Source organism: Choloepus didactylus, chromosome 3 (genome assembly GCF_015220235.1).
Source record: "Choloepus didactylus isolate mChoDid1 chromosome 3, mChoDid1.pri, whole genome shotgun sequence".
Lineage (NCBI taxonomy): Eukaryota > Metazoa > Chordata > Mammalia > Pilosa > Megalonychidae > Choloepus > Choloepus didactylus.
Window position 1 is genome coordinate 69,313,887 of NC_051309.1, and position 13,506 is coordinate 69,327,392.

Genomic DNA, 13,506 nt, shown 5'->3' on the forward strand with positions numbered 1-13,506 from the left:
AAGCCATAGTTGGAATTTAATTAATCTAGGTCATTTTAAGAGAAACCGAATCTTCAGCACAAATATTTTTCTGACCCAATGAGATCTTGTAATTTCCATCTTTAATATTTCTCCAAGGTTTTTTTTTTTCTGATCTGAAATGCCATCACTATTTTTTTTCTTTCTTTTCTTATATTACCTATATTTCAAGACCCAAACTACATAGCTCTCATTTATAAAGTTTTTATTGACCGTTCTATAGAAATGGTTGTATAACCAAGTAGTAAGATTGTAAATTCTTGAGACAATTATTACACTTAAAGCTCTGTGACCTTGGATAAATTATTAATATCTCTTGTGCCTCACTTGCTTCATTTATAAATTTGAAATGTCAGAAGTAATACCTAACATAGAGTTGTTGTTAGAATTAATTAGTAAGTATGTGATTGGAACCATGTAAGTGAGGGTTATTTGTTAGTAGTATTCAAAAATCCCACTATCTTCTCAGATCTACTGTAACATTTATAATCTATATAACTAAACTGGCAGCTGGACATCATGTGACATCACTCATACTTCTATATCTCATATTTTAAAATAATTTTATTGATAATTATTTTATCTGCTTTTATTTTTTTCCAAAATATTTTAAGCTACTTGAGGCAGAGATAGAATGCTATCTTGTTATTCAGTATAATTCTTAGAATTGTATAGACTACATTTAAGATGTTAATAATCATTTCTAAATACTTATCACATTTATTGTTAGGGGAAGAAACTGGTTCTCCTGAATTTAAGATCAGTATTATTTTCACTAATAATATGGGAAATAAATGAGTAAAACTGTAAAAATAACTTATATTAGCCCAATATTTATAAATATTCAAAACAGTTTCATTTATCTAGTTACCTTTGACTCTAGATACTCAGCCTCATATATTTGCATTCTTTGCTTCCTTCCTGGAATCCTCATCTCTCTGATCTTCTAATGGTTGGTTGCCTCTCATTTTTCAGTTATCAGCTCAAATATCATCTTATCAAATGAATTCATTTGGATGACCTTTACTAGAGCAGTGTCACTACCACCCTGCCCAATCCCACTATTCTTTCCAATTACTCTATTTCATTTTCTTTCTATTTCTTAGTCACTGTCTGAAATTATTTTGTTTACTTGTTTCCATTTTTAGTCTTTTTTCTCCCACTAGAATGCTAGTTCTGTGACAGCAGAGATTACATTGTTCCCATATGCTTAGATTAGAAAGCACTTGGCACTTACAGGTGTTCAGTGAATAACTGTTAAAAATGAATTAATGATTCATGTGAGGTTTTATTATTCGCTTTTAAGGATAAGAAAATAAAACACACCATTTAAGTGATTTATCTGGATGGAGGTGATCTGCCCTTACCCTAGATGACTGCCAAATGTCTGGAAAAAGATAATACTATCCTGAAGTATGTTATCCCCAAGAGATCTCATATTGCAAGTATTTATATGACTCAAAATTTACCCAGCACACCAAGATGAGACAGTTGCTTGAAAGTGTAAAAAATGGAAACCTACCCAAAGGAGTTCCAAATATTGTAGTTAATTGACAAGAACTTTAAAATAACTGTGATTAATATCTTAAATAATTGTCTGAATGGCTTCACCTTATGGCCACAACATGACAACAGATATTAAACTTGCTCTTATTCAGTAAACAACTATAAAATTGCACAAAATATGTGAGTTAAGAGATTTTAGGATTTGGACAACTGGAAGCAAAGGGCTATGATTCTAAGGGAAAGGGAACACAAGGAAATCTCTCAGTCTGCTCAGTTCTCCCAACTATAGCAAAGGAAGAATGAATTCATGCAGAGCATGGGAGTTTTGTTGAATTGAGGAGAGAGTGGAGTTTGTTTCTGTTGATTCAGCTGGAATTTGTGGCAAAGCAATAAGGTGTGTTGAGCAGGATACTCAGAAGTTTGCAGAGGATATCACTATGGGTTTTAGATAAGAATTGGAATGCGCTCCATGAGGCTTAGTAGAAAGATACTTCTAGAGAGTTCAAAATTGAATGGAAGTATCAGAGGTTTCCTGTAGCTGAAAGAAGTTGGAATTCTATTCCACCTAGAATGGAAGGACCCAATGAAGCACCTCAGGCATTCAGTTAAGATTTAAGAAATGCCATGAATTATTAGAATGGACCACAACCTAGAGCAAGGGATGTACACTAGAAGTAAGGATTAAACTATTTTCCAAACTTGTCAGGATTTAAAGTAACTACCAGTAATTAACTTCTTGCCAAACTCAAAACAAATATCCTTTAAAGGAACATAGCTTCTACAATGTATCATCCAAAATGTACATAGAAAAACAGTCACTAGTTATATGAAGAAGCATGAAAATATGATTCATAATCAGGAAAAGACAAGTTAATAGAAACACTCCCATGGTAACTGAGATGTTTACAATAGGAGATAAGGAATTTAAGGTGGAGCAATATGGCAGCATAGAGAGGTATGGAATTTAGCTAGTCCTCTAGAGCAACTAGTAAATAACAAAGAATAACTAGTAAATAATCTGGAACAACTGTTGGGAGACATCCATGGATGGACGCACATCATACAACAGTCTGGAACGGGTGGAGTGGCTGAGATTGTAGCACAGAATCATGAATAAAACTCCACAAACCTGGAGCTGAAGCCTCCCCCCCCCCCGCCCTCCACCCCTTGGACAGGGCAGGCTGAGCTGAAACACTGCTGTGTGGGAAGAAAGAAACAGATTACAGGAAAAGCAACTCAACCAAGCTCCAGGTGTGGTGTTAATTAATACATTTGGACTACTGAAAAGAAGCTACAAGCACAGAGCAGGAAGGGAAGCAGATTTCTTCCAGCAGGGAGGAGGCAGGGCTAACAGGAAAAAATACATAAATAAATAAAAACAGAGACTTTTGGAGACAGCTGACCTCAGAATACTGGAAGATGGCTGTGTCCAGAGAAAACTGAGGGGCTGGGGACTGGCTCCAAAAAGGGGCTTTTGCTCTTTTTCCACTTTTTCCTCTCATTCTAAGCAGCCCATTAGAGAAAGACTCAGGAATCTTCAACTCCATGCTGAACCAGGCCAGTGTGGAGTTAACAGAGCCAAGAAGACAAAGAAGGAATTCAAATGGAGAAGATAATTCCCTAGGGAATGTTTCTCCCTAAGAAAAGGGGGGCAGGACCAGTCAAAGTGGCTGCCCTCTGCCAGAGAATTCAGACCCCAGGGCTGGAGGAAAACAAGCAAGCAAACAGAAACAACTTAAGCTTGGCTTCTGACACTCTTGCCCCGCACCTCATCAGGGTCCATGGTGAATTAAAGGGACTACACCTCTGTATGCTGGTGGGGAGCTGAGGGCTAAGAAGTGCCAACTGCTGAGCAGGATAGGGAAAGCACAGAATCTAGAGACCTCACAGGAAATTCTGCCAATCTTCTAGGACCCACCCTCAGGGAAACCTAATACTGAGTACTGCCTCCTCCTGCGACCTGAGTCCCTCCAGTATGGGAAAATCTGATTGTGGCATTCAAGGAAACCAGATGCCTAGACAGCAGAAAATGAAATATCACACTAGGAGAAATAAAGATATGGCTCAGTCAAAGGAACACACTTGCACTTCAACTGAAATACAGGAATTGAAACAACTGATTATTAAACAAACAAATCTCCTAAATCAATTAATAATCAATCCAAAAATCAGTTCAATGAGTTGAAGGAAGATATGTCAAAAGAGATAAAGGCTATAAAGAAGACACTGGACAAACACAAGGAAGAAATCAAAAGTTCAAAAAAAAAATTTGAAGAACTTATAGGAATGCAAAGTGCAACACAAGAGATGAAGGACTACAATGGTGACATACAGCAACAAATTTTAAGAGGCAGAAGAAAAGATTCATGAACTGGAAAACAGGATATCTGAAACCCTACACACAATAGAACATATGGTAAAAAGAATGGAGAGATATGAACAACATCTCAGGGAACTGAGTGACAGCATGAAGCACATGAATGTATATGTCATGGGTGTCCTGGAAGAGAAAGAGAAGGGAAAGGGGGCAGAGGAAATAATGTAGGAAATAGTCACTGAAAATTCCCCATTCCTTATGAAAGACATAAAATTACAGATCCAAGAAGCACAGTGAACTCCAAACAGAATAGATCTGAATAGACTTATGCCAAAACAATAATCAGATTATCAAATGTCAAAGACAAAGAGAGAATTCTGGAAGCAGCAAAAGAAAAGTGGTCTACCACATACTACTGCAGATTTCTCAGTAGAAACCATGGATGTAAGAAGGCAGTGGTATGGTATATTTAAGATATTGAAAGAGAAAAAACACCAGCCAAGAATTTTATATCCAGCAAAATGTCCTTTAAATATGAGGGAGAGTTTAAAATATTCCCAGACAAACAGACAATGAAAGAGTTTGTGAACAAGATACCTGTTCTACAGGAAATACTAAAGGGAGCACTACAGGCAGATAGGAAAAGGCAGGAGAGAGTTTTGTAATACAATGTTGGGAGATGGTAGTATAATAATGTAAGTACACTGAACAAAGGTGACTGTGAGTACAGTTTAAAGAGAAAAATTAGGGGCATGTAGTGTACCAGAAGGAAGGATAGAAAATAAAAACTGAGACTGTGTGGCTTAGTGAAACCTAGAGTGGTCAATAATTGTGAAAACATGTACAAATATGCTTATGCATGAGGAAGAACAAATGAATGTTAACTCTGCAAGGTGTTAAAAAGGGGGTTGTGTTGGGGAAAAACACAATCAATGCAAACTAGACTCTATTGTTAACAGTAAGATTACAATATGTTTTCTTCAACTGTAACAAAGGCAATAGAACAAAATTTTTAAATGCCTATAAGGGGGACATAAGGGAGGGGTATGGGATTCTTGCCATTAATGTTGTTGTCTGACTTTTTTATGGTATTTTATTTTATTTTAACCTTTTCTTTTGTGGCTTTTTAGTTGCTATTTTTTTCTTTCTTTTTCTTTTTCTTTTGCCTTATTTTTATTTTATTTTGTTTTTTTGCCTCTGCCCCTTTCTTTGTAGCTGTATTTTATCTTATTTTTACTTTTCCTTTTATCCTTTTTAATATTCTTTTGTTTTAATTCTCTTTTTTGAGTATTGAACACGTGTAAGTGCTAATTGTGGTGAGGAATACAGAATCATATGATGATTCTGTAAATGATTGTACACTGTGTATGATTGTATGGTACTTGAATATATTTCTATAAAATTGCAGGGAGAAAAACAGAGGGACACAAGTGCTGGAGAGAATTTTGAGAGAGAAATGTGTGTATCCACTGTTGGGGGGATGTAGAGTGGTATAGTCTATCTGGAGGACAGTACAGTGATCCCACAAGAAAGTAGGTATGTGGGGGTTTCAAGGTCCTGCAATCTCAATATGGGGTATATACTTGGAAGTTCAGTGAACAGGGACATGAATGGACATTTATGCACCAGTATATATAGCAGCAGTATTCACTGTTTGCAATAGATGAAATGGCCTAAGAGTACATTGGTGAACAGAATGGTGAACTGTATTGTATGCATACAATAGAATATTGAGCAGCTACAAGAAGAAATGAAGCTGTGAGACACACAACTATGTGAATGGATCTTGAGTACAACATTTTGAGTGAAGCACACCAGAAATGAGAGGACAAACATTATAATGCCTCACTAATGGAATAACTATAATGTGTAAACTCTGGGAACTGAATCTTAGAGCACAGCTTGTCAGGGAAATGCTTATAGTAATGGTCCCTAGATTGCAAGCTCTTACAGCAGTCACATCTATTGCTGAGTTGTAATGGTTATCTCTAAATTCTGAGATGCTGAGTCCCTTGTATATAACCTGGTTGGTCTCTGGAACTTTGGGTATCTGTGTGGCACATGAGACTTGGAGCTAGAACTTGGCAGCTATAAATGTCAGTATTACCCCATATGGCAACTCTTGAAAGAGATGAAAAAGAATTCGGGCTTTTAATTAGAGATATGAACAAAGAGAATATGGTTAGGACTAAGGCCAATAAGGCCCAAGGGTAAAGGATGATACTGACTGAGTTTTAAAACTACAACTTATGTGTGAGATCAAGGGAGGAGATGTTTATCTGGTGCAAGATCTATATTTTCTGTAACACACTAGATAATTTAACTTGTATGATTAGTTGATTTGAGCACCATAGGTGCATGGAGCTTTGAATGGAAAGTGGCATTTGGTGAGTTTGTACAGGCTGGGGTGAAATCCTGACACATCACAGAGTGATATGGGTAGAGAGTATAAGTGTATTTGTGGGGACCCCCAAGGAGCTGGGGAGAAATGTGGAAGTGTTGGGCTTCCCCACCTGGGCTATTGTTGATTTTCCTGCAAACACTGAGAGCTGCCATTTTGGTGGGCCAAGCCCTGGGTCAGGGAGCTTTCCCCTGTGAGTCTAGTTGCTGCAAGGATAGGCTAAGCCCACTTGTAATTGTGACTAGGAGTCTTCTCCAGAAAACCTCTTTGTTGCTCAGATTTGGCCCCTCTCTCACTAAGTCCACTTGGCAGCTGAATTCACTGCCTTCCCTCCTATATAGGATGTGACTCCCAGGGGTGTGATTCCCCCTGGAAACGTGGGAAAACACTCCTGGAGATGAGCCTGGACCCAGCACTGTGGGACTGAGAGGATCTCCTTAACCAAAAGAGGGAAGAGAGATGAAACAAAATAGGGTTCCATTGGCTGAGAGATTTCAAATGGAGCCAAGAAGTCACTCCGGAGGGTAGTCTTATGAGCTATATAGATATCACCTTTTAGTTTTTAGTGTACTAGAATGGCTAGTGGAAAATACCTGAAGCCATCAAACTGCAACCCAGTGACCTTGGTTCTTCAACACTACTGTATAACCATGAAGATTGCATAGTGTGACTCTGTGGCTGTGAAAACCTTGTGGCTCACATTCTCTTTATCCAGTTTATGGACAGATGAGTGGAAATACGGGGACACAAATTAGATGAAGAATAGGGTGGGATGGAGGGGATGGAAAGGATTAAGGGTTCTTTTTTGCTTGTACTTTTATTTTGGAGTAAGGAAAAGGTTCAAAAATTGATTCTGGTGATGAACATACAACTGTGTGATGGTGCTGTGAATGATTATACACTGTAGATGACTGTAGGGTGTGTGAATATACCTCAATTAAACTATATTAACTATATTTAAAAAAGTAAATGAAGGGGAATGGGGTGTTTTGGATGTCCTTTTTTATTTTAATTTCTATTTCACTTTTTGGAGTGATGAAAATGTTTAGAGTTTGTGGTGATGAAAGCATAACTATTTGATGATACTGTGAACAACTGTTCGTACGCTTTGAATGATTGCACATTAGGTGATTACATCTCAATAAAATTGCATTAAAAAGAGATAAGGAATTTAAAATAAGTATTTTAAATGCATTCAAAAACTGAAAAGAAAAAAAGTCATAATGAGTAAATAGATGTGGAATCTCAGCAAATAAATGGAAGGCATAGAAATGGAACCAAATGATAATTTCATACAAGTCATTGAAATTTTATTTAATTTTTTAACATTTTTTTCATGTAGTCTTCTTCAGATTGAATTCCTGTTGACTTGTATTCAGGTCATCTGACCCTTTCTTCTGAAGCCTCCAATCTAGTAAATTGATCCAAAATATTTTAATTTCATATGTTGTGCTTTAACTTTTATAATTTTCTTTTATTTTTAGCTTGTCTATCATTGTCTCCCCTAGAGAGTTCATTAATAAACTCACCAAAGGAAATAGAAAAAATGTAGACAGCAGCATTATTCATAATAACCCCAAATTTGAAACAACCCAAATGTCCATCAAAAAGATTGAATATAAAAAATGGTGTTAAATATTACAAAAGAATATGCTAACACTACATACAATGGAAGTTGAATCTTGCAGCTGTAGTGTTGAAAGAAAGAAGAAAACAGATCTAAAATATTACATATTATAAGATTTCATTCAAAGGCAGTTTAAAAACAGACAATAATATATGCTTTCACTGTCAAAAGAGGGATTATTTGGGGAGGAGACTTGTAGTAGCTACATTGAGCTGCTGGCAATATTTTTATTTCTTAACAAGGGTGAAGATTACATGTGAAAATTTATCAAAATATACTCATAGAATTTGTTCAGTTTTCTGTACACATACAGTATTGTGCCGGTTTGAATGTATTGTGTCCCCCAAATGCCATTATTTTTGTGGTCTTGTGGGACAGACGTTTTGGTGCTGGTTAGATTTGCTTGGAATGTGCCCCACCCAGCTGTGGATGGTGACTTTGGTGGGATACTCCCATGGAGGTGTGACCCCAGCCATTCAGGGTCGGCCTTGATCAGTGGAGCCATATAAAACATGCTGACTCAAAGAGACTGAACGGAGTGCAGCTGTGAGTAACATTTTGAAGAAGAGCAAGCTTGCTAGAGAGGAATGTCCTGGGAGAAAGCCATTTTGAAACCAGAACTTTGGAGCAGACGCCAGCCATGTGCCTTCCCAGCTAACAGAGGTTTTCTGGACGCCATTTGCCATCCTCCAGTGAAGGTACCTGATTACTGATGTGTTACCTTGGACACTTTATGGCCTTAAGACTGTAACTGTATAGCCAAATAAACCCCCTTTTTATAAAAGCAAGTCCATCTCTGGTGTTTTGCATTCTGCAGCATTAGCAAACTAGAACAAGTATATACAACATAAAGTATGAAACTATATGTACTGTACTTTGATAAAGATTTTATTAAGTAAAAAAGGAGGCAAGAGATCATTTATGAAGTTTTTTAATCAAGAGTCTTTGATTACAGAGAAATAACCCTATTTAAAGTGTCTCAAAATTTATATGAGCATTTGAGACAGTATATACACACTCTTTCTACTGACATAACCAAAATCCCACAATCATCCAAGGGCAAGAATCAAAATACTGCTGTACTGTAAAAGAAATGAAAGGAAAGATCAGAAAATGAGGTTTTCTCCATCCTTAATGAAGCCTCCTGGTCTTTCATCGTCTTTCATCTTTATTTCTCTTTGTGCATACATCTGCTCTATTCTCTGGATTATCTTGAGCTACTAACTTTACCTGATCACTCATGAAGTCTGTGTTATTATGGTTGGATTAGTGCATGGGTTTTGGCCAAAGCTCATTAGAAAGAATGAAGTCATTGAAGGAATGAGTATAGGTGAAGAAGAGGACAAAGGACAGATCTCTTAGCACACCAACATAAAAAGTTCTAGAAGAAAACAGCAAAAGAGACCAAGAAAGATTGACCATTGTGTTGGGAGGAGTACAGGTGAGGGTGGATTTCTGAATGCCAAAAGAAGAAAGTATATCAAGAAGAGAATGCCCGTTGTATAAAATGCTGCTGACAGGTAACATACTGAAAGATAACCATTGGACTTCACAACATGGCAGTTACAGGTAATCTGTACAAAGATAGTGACAGTATAATGGTGGTAAGAGAGGGAGCAGACTTAATTGTGATAGCATTTAAAGAGAATTGGAGTAGAGAAAATGAAGATAGCAAATATAAACCTATCTTTGAAGGCAATTTGCTTTAAAAGTGAATAATGATGTGGGTAGTGTTTAGCAGAGGAAGTGGGGACAAGGTATGTTTTTGAGGCTGAGAGGGAGGGCAGAATGTTAAATTTCAAAGGCTTCTGGCAATTTTGGGCTCCACTGTAGTGGCCAGCGAAGGTGATTGCCTGTTAGCTCATTCTACTTAAAATCATCATGCTCCTTATATCTTGCTCAAGGAATTCTAGTTTGAGCAAGACAGACAAAATGTGATAGTTATTAACCCTCCAACAGCATGAGGGAAGGACATTCTGACCCCAGAGCAGTGGATATTTAGTCTAATTAGTAATTTGTTAGGCATCCTAATAAAAAATGTTATACTGAAATACGTGTGGTGGATTTCACCTGGTGTGCTAGTTTGAATATATTGTGTCCCCCAAACGCCATTATCTTTGATGTAATCTTGTGTGGGCAGATGTTATCAGTGTTGATTAGATTGTAGTTCTTTGAATGTTTCTTTGGAATGTGGCCCACCCAGCTGTGGGTGATGGATGACTCTGATTGGATAATTTCCATGGAGGTGTTGCTCCGCCCATTCAGGGTGGGTCTAAGTTGATCAGTGGAGCCATATAAATGAGCTGACATAACAGAATGAACTCAGTGCAGCTGTGAGTGATGTTTTGAAGAGGAGCTACAGCCAAGAGGGACACTTTTAAGAAAGCACAGGAGCTGCAGATGAGAGACAGTTTGAAGACTGCCATTGAAAGCAGACTCTTCCTCCAGAGAAGCTAAGAGAGGACAAATACCCAAGTGCAACTGAGAGTGACAGTTTTGAGGAAATGCAGCCTAGAGAGGAACATCCTGGCAGAAAGCCATTTTGAAACCAGAACTTTGGAGCAGATACCAGGCGCGTGCCTTCCCAGCTAACAGAGGTTTTCTGGACACCACTGGCCATCCTCCAGTGAAGGTACCTGATTGCTGATGTGTTACCTTGGACACTTTATGGCCTTAAGACTGCAGCTGTGCAACCAAATAAACCCCCTTTTTTAAAAGCCAATCCATCTCTGGTGTTTTGCATTCTGGCAACATTAGCAAACTAGAACACCTTGGTCATTCAGATTCTTTCATTGAGCAATTTACACTGAATAGTACAGCATGTATCAGTTGAGAAGTAGGAAAAATATTTTAGATGCTATATTAGTTAGAGTTCTCTAGGGAAACAGAATCAATGAGAGATATCTATGAATTTAAGATTTATAAAAGTGTCTCATGCAACTGTGAGTATGCATGAGTCCAAATTCTGTAGGGCAGGCAGCAAACTGGCAACTCCAATGAAGATGTCCAATGAACTCCTCAGGAAATGAACTGGCAACTTCGAGGAACTCCTCAGGAAACTAACTGACAACTTCAATGAATGCGTTCGATGAACTCAGGAAATGAACTGGCAACTTCCATGAACTCCTCAGGAAATGCTTCACTGGTCAGCCAAAGAAGAAGTGAAGGTCCTCTTTCTGTCTCACTTAAAAGTCTTCAACTGATTGATTGGATTAAATCCAGCCAACTGCATTCTCTCATTGTGGAAGACACTCCCTTCATTGAAGTCATCAGTCACAGCTGCAGCCAATTGACTGATGATTTAATAAACCAGGCTGTTGGTTTATTAACCAGCCAAAAACATCCTTGCAGCAATGGTTAGGCCAGTGCTTGCTTGACCAAAGAGCTGGGTACCATCACCTGGCCAAGATGACATATGAACCTAACCATCACAGATGTCAATAAGTGAGAAATGGCTATATTCTTGGTCCTATTCTTCCCTGATTCCTGGTTTTTCAGAATTCATTTTCAGAAATCATCACAAAATGAGCCTAAAATATAAATGAATTGATACCAATTATGACTTTAAAATAATAGATCTTTAGCTGGAACATAGAGAATGTTTTGTATATGGTTACAAATACTGAAATAGTAGAGGCAGTGAGAATTTTATTCTGGTGAATAAGCAATCTACTCTGTGGTCTATCAGGAATGCAGATGTGCACATAAGATGAGGACATTTGGATAAATGATAATAAGTGAGATAAGGACAGTGGGCTGGATGATTGTTTCACTAGATTTAATTAGAGTAGAAAAACCAAGCTCTAATACCAAAGGTTCCAGTTCTAGGCACATAAGGGAATGCTATGAAGTTATGATAGTCCTCCTATAAGAAGACCTTTTGGTACCCTAAGATTAAGGAAAATCAGATCAGAGATCCACTGTTCAGGTTCTTGGCATTATCTAAATTTTTAATTGACTTTATTTCCATTGACAAAGCTAGAGATCTTATTACAAAATTTGGAACCACAGCATCTGGAAGGAGGCTGTCTAGGAAATCTAAATAGCTCATTGTCACAGACACTTTCTATCTTATCACACTCTTCGATTGAACTAATTGCACTTATTCTCTGCAAAAATGTATATATACCTATTTTCTATCTTTTGTTCTCCCTATTTTCACTATATGTTAGGTTTTGTCTACCTGTTCAGTGCTATGCATGATGCAAGGACCATGCTTAACATCAGCTAAGAGTTCAATGTCCCTTGAGTAAAAAATGGATGAGAGATTAGAAAGAAACCAAGTTGTTGCTGTAGAAAACACAAAATACATGTCACATTGGTAGAACTTCTTACTATTGTTTTGCTTTCTTCTTTTTTTTAAGAACTGAAACCTTAAGAGGCTTGGTCCCAAACTGGGGTCCAAATACATCACTGACTTGAGAGACTTAAGCAAAATCAATTTTGCTTCAAAATTCAAACTTCCAAGAATTTCCTATAGAATATTGACAAAATTCATGGGGACATTATATCAATATAAATAGGTGGTTGTCCAGAGGGGCACAAAGTATAAATTTAAAGCTTGCTTAAAAGGGTATTGTGTCAGTTTGAATGTATTATGCCACCCCCCCAAACACCGTTATCTTTGATGTAATCTTGTGTGGGGAAGACCTATCATTGTTAATTAGATTGTAATTCTTTGAGTGTTTCCATGGAGATGCACCCCACCCAACTGTGGGTGATGACTTTGGATAATTTCCATGGAGGTGTTGGCCCACCCATTGGGTACACTATATAGGATCAGACAGAAGGAGCAAGTTTGCTACAGCCAAGAGGGACACTTTGAAGAAAGCACAGGAGCTGCAGATGAGAGACAGTTTGAAGATGGCCATTGAAATCAGACTCTTGCACCAGAGAAGCTGAGAGAGGACAAATATCCCAAGTGCAACTAAGAGTGACATTTTTGAGGAACTGCAGCCTAGAAAGGAACATCCTGAGAGAAAGCCATTTTGAAACCAGAACTTTGGAGCAGACTCCAGCCACATGCCTTCTCAGCTAACAGAGGTTTTCCGGACACCATTGGCCATCCTCCAGTGAAGGTACCTTTTATTGATGGACACTTTATGGCCTTAAGACTGTAACTGTGTAACCAAATAACCCCCCTTTTATAAAAGCCAATCTTTCTCTGGTGTTTTGCATTCCGGCAGCATTAGCAAACTAGAACAGATTTTGCTACCGAGAGTGGGGTTCTTTTGCTGCTGAGTTTGCAAATACCAAACATATTGGAACAGCTTTTTAAATGGATAAGGGGAAGATTCTTGAAGAATTGTGAGGAACTTGATAGAAAAGGCCTAAACTGCTTTGAAGAGACTGTTTGCGGAAATATGGACTCTAAAGATATTTCTGATGAAGCCTTGAACAGAAATGATGAATGTGTTGTTGCAAACTGGAAGAAAGGCAATCCTTGTTTTAAAGTGGCAGAGAATTTGGCAAAATTGTGTCCTGGTATCAGATGGAAGGACGAATTTGAAAGTGACAATCTGGAATACTTAGCTGAGGAGATCTCCAGACTATGTGTGGAGGAAGTACCCTGGCTTCTCCTTGCAGCTTATAGTAAAATGTGAGCAAAGACAGAGAAACTTAGAACTGAACTCTTGG